Source organism: Centroberyx affinis, unplaced genomic scaffold, assembly GCF_046629955.1.
Source record: "Centroberyx affinis isolate AG114_WGS23_722 - 3 ecotype Tasmania unplaced genomic scaffold, CSIRO-AGI_Caff_v1 ptg006889l_1, whole genome shotgun sequence".
NCBI classification, from domain to species: domain Eukaryota; kingdom Metazoa; phylum Chordata; class Actinopteri; order Beryciformes; family Berycidae; genus Centroberyx; species Centroberyx affinis.
In genome coordinates, this window is record NW_027283490.1 from 20,001 (window position 1) to 29,087 (window position 9,087).

The 9,087-nt window shown below is 38.1% G+C and overlaps 1 pseudogene; it reads left to right on the forward strand.

The window, feature by feature from the left end:
- LOC139639150 (histone-lysine N-methyltransferase 2C-like) overlaps window positions 1-7,331 on the forward strand; it is a 26,983-nt pseudogene extending 19,652 nt beyond the window's left edge.
- Window positions 7,332-9,087: the final 1,756 nt, after the last annotated feature.

A 9,087-nucleotide genomic window follows, 5' to 3' on the forward strand; every position in this document is an offset into this window, starting at 1 on the left:
CATGAAAATAATAAAAAAAAAACACACAAGTTCAGAAACCAGTCCAAACTGTCCTAGAAAAGATGTTTCACTATACTAACTTACTCAGCGTCCATTTTTTCAGTTGTGTTTTTTAAAACTATTCAGAGAATGGGCAGATTTAATTTTGTTTGGGGTTTTATTCCACTCCTCCCCCTCTGAGTAGAGAAATGTATTTCTCCCTACTTTGCTTTTTAGATTGGGTTGTTTCAGGTTAGATACACTGGCCCTCGTATTCAGGCCATGAGAGTCCTGAACATACTGAAAATACCCGGTAAAATAATTTGGACATCACAGGCCTTAACAAGTCTGCTCTTGACCGACTTGACCAGACTTCTCAGCAGATCCAGTCTGCTCAGGCTCATATCACACCTGGCCTCCCTCCACCGGCTACCTATTAAATTCAGGATTGATTTCAAAATCCTGCTGATAACTGACAAGGCATGGCAGGCCCAGGCTCCGACTGTCCCCACACCTGCCCGGTCGGGGTCTAAGGTCCTGGACCAGGGGCTGCTGCTGATCCTCGGTCCAGACTCCAGACGAAGGGCGATCCTGCTTTCATCCGGCCTTCCTCCTGACATTAGATCTGTTAATACTGTGGACAGTTTTAAGCAGCAACTCGAGACCCGTTTATACAGACAGGCCTTTTCTAATGTGTGTTCCCTGTACTGTCAGTGTGTATGTCTTTATGTTTTAACTTGTGAAGCACTTTGTGACGCTATACAAATAAAGTTTTACTTATAATCTCTTGTAACTGACCATGTCCCACCTGGTCTCCCCACACACACACACACACACACACACAGGAACTACCTGCTGACCAGCATCGCCCCGCGGTGTCAGGGTTCGGTCGGACCAATCGTAGGCCTCGTCCCCGGCGTCCTCGCCCTGTCGCCGGGCGAGTCGATGGCCGGCGCTCAGCAGGGACGACACTCCAAGTCGTCTCAGTACCGACGCATGAAGGCCGAGTGGAAGAGCAACGTGTACCTGGCCCGCTCCCGCATCCAGGTCACACACACACACACACACACACACACACACACATACTCTCTCAACTCAAAACTCAGATCTGAACGTTGTTGCAGAATGAAAACACATCTGCTGCTTGAAGTTGAAGGTCAATAACCTGTGTGTGTGTGTGTGTGTGTGTGTGTGTGTGTGTGTGTGTGTGTGTGTGTGTGTGTGTGTGTGTGTGTGTGTGCAGGGTCTGGGTCTGTATGCAGCCAGAGACATCGAGAAATGCACCATGGTCATTGAGTACATCGGCACCATCATCAGGAGCGAAGTGGCCAATCGCAAGGAGAGGCTGTACGAGGCCCAGGTAACACACACACACACACACACACACACACACACACACACACACACACACACACACACACACACACACACAATATCCAGATCCAGATGAAAACACCAAGCTTGTTATTGTAAACTGAGACAGTTAGCAGTTAAAAACATTGTACTGAAATGAAACTAAAATGAGACAAACTGAAGTAACACTGTCTTGTCGACTTGTAAATCTGAAGTGAAAGATTTTCAGTTTCTGTCTTTTGTTTACATGCAGGATAAAAGAGTGAATTTTAGCTGGAGAATTTGTTTTTACTGAACGCTAACTGAAAAATTAATGTAATTAATTAAAAGAATTTCTGATTTATTGTTTGTTTTACACAATATTTAATCCAGACATGTACAAAATCTCTGTTGTGAAGTGTCAGACTAAAGTGAAGAAGTGAGACTCACTAACTGTTCTCTGTGTGTGTCTGTGTGTGTGTGTGTGTGTGTGTGTGTGTGTGTGTGTGTTTGTGTGTGTGTGTGTGTGTGTGTGTGTGTGTGTGTGTGTGTTTAGAACCGTGGAGTGTACATGTTCCGTATCGACAACGACTACGTGATCGACGCCACCATCACTGGAGGACCTGCCAGGTGAGACTGGTTAAACTGGTTAGACTGGTTAGACTGCTGTTTTTATTCCAGATGAGAAACATGATCTTGAGTTTGTTGGTTTAAGTGAAAGAAATCAGCCAGTAAAGTAAATTAGTAAAGTGAATCAGTAAAGTGATTCAGTAAAGTGAATCAGTAAAGTGAGTCAGTAAAGTGAATCAGTAAAGTCAGTAAAGTGAATCAGTAAAGTGAGTCAGTAAAGTGAATCAGTAAAGTGAATCAGTAAAGTGATTCAGTTAAGTCAGTAAAGTGAGTCAGTAAAGTGAATCAGTAAAGTCAGTAAAGTGAATCAGTAAAGTGAGTCAGTAAAGTCAGTAAAGTGAATCAGTAAAGTGAATCAGTAAAGTAAATCAGTAAAGTCAGTAAAGTGAATCAGTAAAGTCAGTAAAGTGAGTCAGTAAAGTGAGTCAGTAAAGTGAATCAGTAAAGTGAGTCAGTAAAGTGAATCAGTAAAGTGAGTCAGTAAAGTGAATCAATAAAGTCAGTAAAGTGAGTCAGTAAAGTGAGTCAGTAAAGTGAATCAGTAAAGTGAGTCAGTAAAGTGAATCAATAAAGTCAGTAAAGTGAATCAGTAAAGTGAGTCTGTAAAGTGATTCAGTAAAGTGAATCAGTAAAGTGAGTAAAGTGAATCAGTAAAGTGAATCAGTAAAGTGATTCAGTAAAGTCAGTAAAGTGAATCAATAAAGTGAATCAGTAAAGTCAGTAAAGTGAATCAGTAAAGTCAGTAAAGTGAATCAGTAAAGTCAGTAAAGTGAATCAATAAAGTGAATCAGTAAAGTGAATCAGTAAAGTCAGTAAAGTGATTCAGTAAAGTGATTCAGTAAAGTCAGTAAAGTGAATCAGTAAAGTGAATCAGTAAAGTGAATCAATAAAGTGAATCAGTAAAGTCAGTAAAGTGAATCAGTAAAGTGAGTCAGTAAAGTGAATCAGTAAAGTGAATCAATAAAGTGAATCAGTAATGTCAATAAAGTGAATGATGTGGTTTGATTGACAGGTACATCAACCACTCCTGCGCTCCGAACTGCCTGACGGAGGTGGTGACAGTGGAGAAGGAGAACAAGATCATCATCAGCTCCTGCAGACGCATCCAGAGAGGGGAGGAGGTAGGTGATCAATAACCAACCAACCAATCAGTCAATCAATCAATCAATCAGTCAGTCAGTCATCCAGAGAGGAGAGGAGGTAGGTGATCAATAACCAATCAGTCAAGCCTATCCATCACTAGCTGCGGTTACATGAGCCGTATTATTTCATTCTGATTAAAGATTCCCCCGCAAGTGTTTATATGACGCTGAATAAAAGGATCACATGGTGAGTTCTCATGCTCCAGTCTGGAATAAAAGTTCCTGATATGTAGAAAATAATGAATCCAGCTCTCTAACATGGCTTAAGGTTTTGAAACCTGGACCTGAGTCTGGAGCTTTAGGCCCCGGGTCCGGAGCTTTAGGCCCCATGTCCGGAGCTTTAGGCCCCGGGTCCGGAGCTTTAGGCCCCAGGTCTGGAGCTTTAGGCCCCGTGTCCGGAGCTTTAGGCTCCAGGTCCAGAGCTTTAGGCCCCGGGTCCACCAGCCGACCTGCTGAGCATTTTGGCTGCATCAGGTGAGGCTGGAGCGGGGAGCCGAGAACGCGTCTCCTGGTGTTGCTGCTATGCCAAACGTTAGCCTAGTTAACATTCGCTATTAAACGGCAGGTTGCCGGCTCTCGGTCCCGCCCCTGCTTCATCCTCATTGGTCGGTAGAACTCTGAAGTGACATCGACGAGCGGTGCGCTTCACAAAAGTTGAACTAGTTTCAACTGGAGAACAGGTCCAGCACTAAAAAGAGGTCAGGTGCCTGTTCTGGGTCGTAGGAGCTGAAAGTATTTTTCCGTTGGAATTAATGACAGAACAGCACCAGGGCTTCTTTCACAAGTCTTTGGTGGACACAGGGCCTTACTGTTCTGTCTGATGAAGCAACAGTTTTATCAGAACATACCGCTCCAAAAGTGTCCGAAAAAGACGTTTTGTTTTGCACACAATGATTGGGTTCACTTGTATTTGTCACTGGCCCAGGTGGGCGGAGTCAGCACTTGATATAAAAGCGGGCTCTGCCGCCTAGGCTTTGTCACCCTCAGCACCCTGGGGTTCATACCAAGCAGCCATTCAAATTCTCCCTGAAAAAAGTCAACACCACTCACAGTGCGTCAAATCGGTGATCGTGTGCAAAGAGTTTAGATATTCCAACCAAAGTGATCAGAATGAGCGTTTACATGACAAAATTTTATCCATCGAAAGGATTATGAAAGGTTTATACCACCACTCTCAAACAGAATGAAATTTCATTCAGAACGGGCCGGCTTATTCTGATTGAGGAGGTTACATGAAACATTTTTATTCTGACTGTGCTACTATTCTGATTACTAGTGGAATAAAAGACTCCATAATAAAAGACTCCATATAAACGCAGCTGCTGATTCACTGACAATTTCTCAGCCCAAACGATTGCTGCTGTGGTTGGTCAAAGATTTTGATAACTGACAACAACAACAACCAAAGCAGATTGACTTAATCTGGAAACGGCTCAGAACAACAACAATCATGGCGCCGCTCACTTCCCAGCTTTTAATCAGCTGATCGTTCCTGTTTTAATTCATCGATGCCATTCAGTTTTTTAAGGACTGATGAAATCTCTAAATCTAGCTCGCTATCATCCTGTTCCTTTCCCGGCTGCCATTTTGGTCGTCGTCGTCGCTCTGTGTGTCGTCCACATCCACCATGCAATCAGGTTTGTTGGACAGTATCTGAAATAACTGCCGGTGGATAGGCTTGACCAGACCATTATGAATCACCATGCAAATTCATAATGGTGGAATGAAGCGAGCAAGTAAACTAGTAAAGTTGTTAAACTAGTAAACTGATTAAACTAGTAAAGTTGTTAAACTAGTAACCTTGTTAATTTAGTAAACTTGTTAAGAGTAAACTTATTAAACTAGTAACCTTATTAAACTAGTAACCTTGTTAAAGTAGTAAACTTGTTAAAGTAGTAAACTTGTTAAGATAGCAAACTTGGTAAATGAGTAGACTTGTTAAACTAGTAAACTAGTTAAACTAGTAACCTTGTCAATTTAGTAAACTTGTTAAATGAGTAACCTTGTTGAACTAGTAACCTTGTCAATTTAGTAAATTTGTTAAATGAGTAAACTTGTTAAACTAGTAACTTTGTTAAAGTAGTAAACTTGTTAAGATAGCAAACTTGCTAAACTAGTAAACTTGGTAAATGAGTAAACTTGTTAAACTAGTAAACTTGTCAATTTAGTAAACTTGTTAAACTAGTAACCTTATTAAACTAGTAACCTTGTTAAAGTAGTAAACTTGTTAAAGTAGTAAACTTGTTAAAGTAGTAAACTTGTTAAGATAGCAAACTTGGTAAATGAGTAAACTTGTTAAACTAGTAACCTTGTTAAAGTAGTAAAGTTAGATAGCAAACTTGGTAAATGAGTAAATTTGTTAAACTAGTAACCTTGTTAAAGTAGTAAAGTTAAGATAGCAAACTTGTTAAACTAGTAAACTTGGTAAATGAGTAAACTTGTTAAACTAGTAAATTTGTTAAACTAGTAAACTTGTTAAGATAGTAAACTTGTTAAACTAGTAACCTTGTCAATTTAATAAACTTGTTAAATTAGTAAACTTGTTAAACTAGTAACCTTGTTGATTTAGTAAACTTGTTAAGATAGTAAACTTGTTAAACTAGTAAACTTGTTAAGATAGCAAACTTGGTAAACGAGTAAACTTGTTAAACTAGTAAACTTGTTAATTTAGTAACCTTGTTAAACTAGTAAACTTGTTAAATTAGTAAACTTGTTAAACTAGTAACCTTGTCAATTTAGTAAACTTGTTAAACTAGTAACCTTGTTAATTTAGTAAACTTGTTAAATTAATAAACTTGTTAAACTAGTAACCTTGTCAATTTAGTAAACTTGTTAAACTAGTAACCTTGTTAACTCAGTAAACTTGTTAAGATAGTAAACTTGTTGAACTAGTAACCTTGTTAAGATAGTAAACTTGTTAAACTAGTAACCTTGTTAAAGTAGTAAACTTGTTAAAGTAGTAAACTTGTTAAGATAGCAAACTTGGTAAATGAGTAAACTTGTTAAACTAGTAACCTTGTTAAAGTAGTAAAGTTAAGATAGGAAACTTGGTTAATGAGTAAACTTGTTAAACTAGTAACCTTGTTAAAGTAGTAAAGTTAAGATAGCAAACTTGTTAAACTAGTAAACTTGGTAAATGAGTAAACTTGTTAAGATAGTAAACTTGTTAAACTAGTAACCTTGTCAATTTAATAAACTTGTTAAATTAGTAAACTTGTTAAACTAGTAACCTTGTTAATTTAGTAAACTTGTTAAGATAGTAAACTTGTTAAACTAGTAACCTTGTCAATTTAGTAAACTTGTTAAATTAATAAACTTGTTAAACTAGTAACCTTGTCAATTTAGTAAACTTGTTAAATTAGTAAACTTGTTAAATTAGTAACCTTGTCAATTTAGTAAACTTGTTCAATTAGTAAACTTGTTAAACTAGTAATCTTGTCAATTTAGTAAACTTGTTGAACTAGTAACCTTGTTAAGATAGTAAACTTGTTGAACTAGTAACCTTGTTAAGATAGTAAACTTGTTGAACTAGTAACCTTGTTAAAGTAGTAAACTTGTTAAATTAGTAACCTTGTTAATTTAGTAAACTTGTTAAGATAGTAAACTTGTTAAATTAGTAAACTTGTTAAATTAGTAACTTTGTTAATTTAGTAAACTTGTTAAGATATTAAACTTGGTTAATGAGTAAACTTGTTAAACTAGTAACCTTGTCAATTTAGTGAACTTGTTAAACTAGTAACCTTGTCAATTTAGTGAACTTGTTAAACTAGTAACCTTGTTAATTTAGTAAACGTAAACTTGCATGCAACCAGTCAAGTAAACATTAATTGTATTAGTGTTGCTAATGTGTCTCTCTCTCGCTCTCTCTCTGTCTCTCTCTCTCTCGCTCTCTCTCTCTGTCTCTCGCTCTCTCTCTCTCTTTCAGCTCTCTTATGACTATAAGTTTGACCTGGAGGACGATCAACATAAAATCCCCTGTCACTGTGGAGCGCTCAACTGCCGCAAATGGATGAATTGAGACACACACACACACACACACACACACACACACACACACACACACACACACACACTGGCAGCTCTCTCTTCGTCTTGGTGCTGAGCTGGATGTCGATCGCCCGCTGTGCCACAGGAGACTGGAGGAGATTGAATATTGATGATATAATAATAAAACTGATCATTAGAATATTGATAATAATGATAATCATGTGTGGGGGGGCAGGGTGTCTGTCAATAATAAAGTTTATTTACTGGGGAGTGGGTGGGGTTAAAACGAGAGTGGGCGGGGACAGAAATGACCTGTTTAGCGATATTGGGAGGCGGGGCTAAATCTCAGCTGGTGATTGACAGGTGGGGGGGTGGGGTCAAAGCGAGGCTGGTCCTCTCTGTGTGTATATTGTTTGTAAATGAACATGTATGACCGTCAACACGCCACTGAATAACAGAATGTTCTAGTTCCTGAAAGGGAAAAGATTTATTAACTTGCACTAAAAAAAAAAAAAAAAAAAAATCCTGGAGAAAAATTCCCATGAAAAATACTTGATTCCATGAGTCAGCGTGTCGGCTTTCTTCTTCCCTTTTTTTGTTAATTTTCTGTAAAATAAGAGATTTTTTTTTGTATTTATTACCGAATGAAGCTATTTTCTAAATCGACGGTGCGTTCGGGGGCTGGAGTCGCGGCGTGTAAATATCTGTACTATAGAAACGTTTAGAAAATCCTTGACCAAGATCATCTTCTTCGTCTGTTTAAAGCTTCAAACTGTACAGAATGTGGAACAAAGCAGAAAGTATTTTTGTTGTGCTGAGAGAAAAAAAGAGAGGAAAAAAATAAAATTCACTTTTCTGTTCCGACTCTGACTTCCTGTCTTCAGGAGGCGGAGCGTTGTGATTGGACGGGCTTCACTGCGGCCTTTTCTTATTTTGTTTTCCCGCTGAACCCTGTCGCGGTTTGTTTTCGCTCTGCTGCCGTTCTGAACGTTCGCTGTTTTTTTGTTTTTTTTTAGTTTTGTGCACATAAAGCAGCTCTGTACATACTGAAGCATCACTCTCCTTCTTTAGTCTTGTACATACTGAAGCGTCAGACTCTTCTTCTTTAGTCTTGTACATTTCTCATCTGTACAGTTAGAAGAGACTGTTGGAGACATGAAGCTTGTTCTTTTGTTTTTTTGTTTGGAGTATTCAGAGTGTGAACTGATGATGTTTCTCTTTTGTTTTTATTTTGTTGTTTTTGGAAAAAAAATTGTGGAATCTGATTTAGGATCATTTACAAAAAATAAAAATATTTTACATCTTGAAGCGTCTGGTTTTCATTCATCGATTTTTTTTTCCGTTTAGAAACACACAACAGTTTTTATACTTATTTTTTAGTATCAGTTTGATTCAGTTTTATTCAGATAATTTATAAACATAATAACATAATAAACAGAGAGACTGAATTAATATTTGATAATAAATCAGGTTTCTTCTTCTGGTGTTTTTCTGCTGTGTCCATTAAAATCAAACAGGTGAATTCTGAACGAAATATGATCCCGCTGTAAAAAGTGAAACCTGTCAGAGCGCTAGAGACAGGTTTAACTTTTTACAGCGGGATCTTCACCAAACTGTTTTCTCTCTCTCTCTGTCTCTCTCTCTCTGTCTCTCACCCACAGGGTCTGAAATTCAACAAAAGCTGCGTTTCAGAACTTTGTACGACATCTGAACAAATTTATTTCTATTCATCTTTCATCTTGAAGGTGAAAACTGAATTTGTTTTAGGGTTTTTATTTGGCTTTATTTGACTTCATTTAGAAAGGAAATGCAAATATTTTAAACCTGCCTTTCCAGAGACAGAGAGAGGTTAGGAGAGCCCACTGTAAGAAATTACTCTCTCAACCTGTCTCTCTCTCTCTCTCTCTCTCTCTGTCTCTCTCTCTGTCTCTCACAAGTTAAAGGTCACATGATCAGTCTGACTGACATGGAAAAACATGAATTTGTACAAAAATGAATTTGTTATGAATAAAATAAA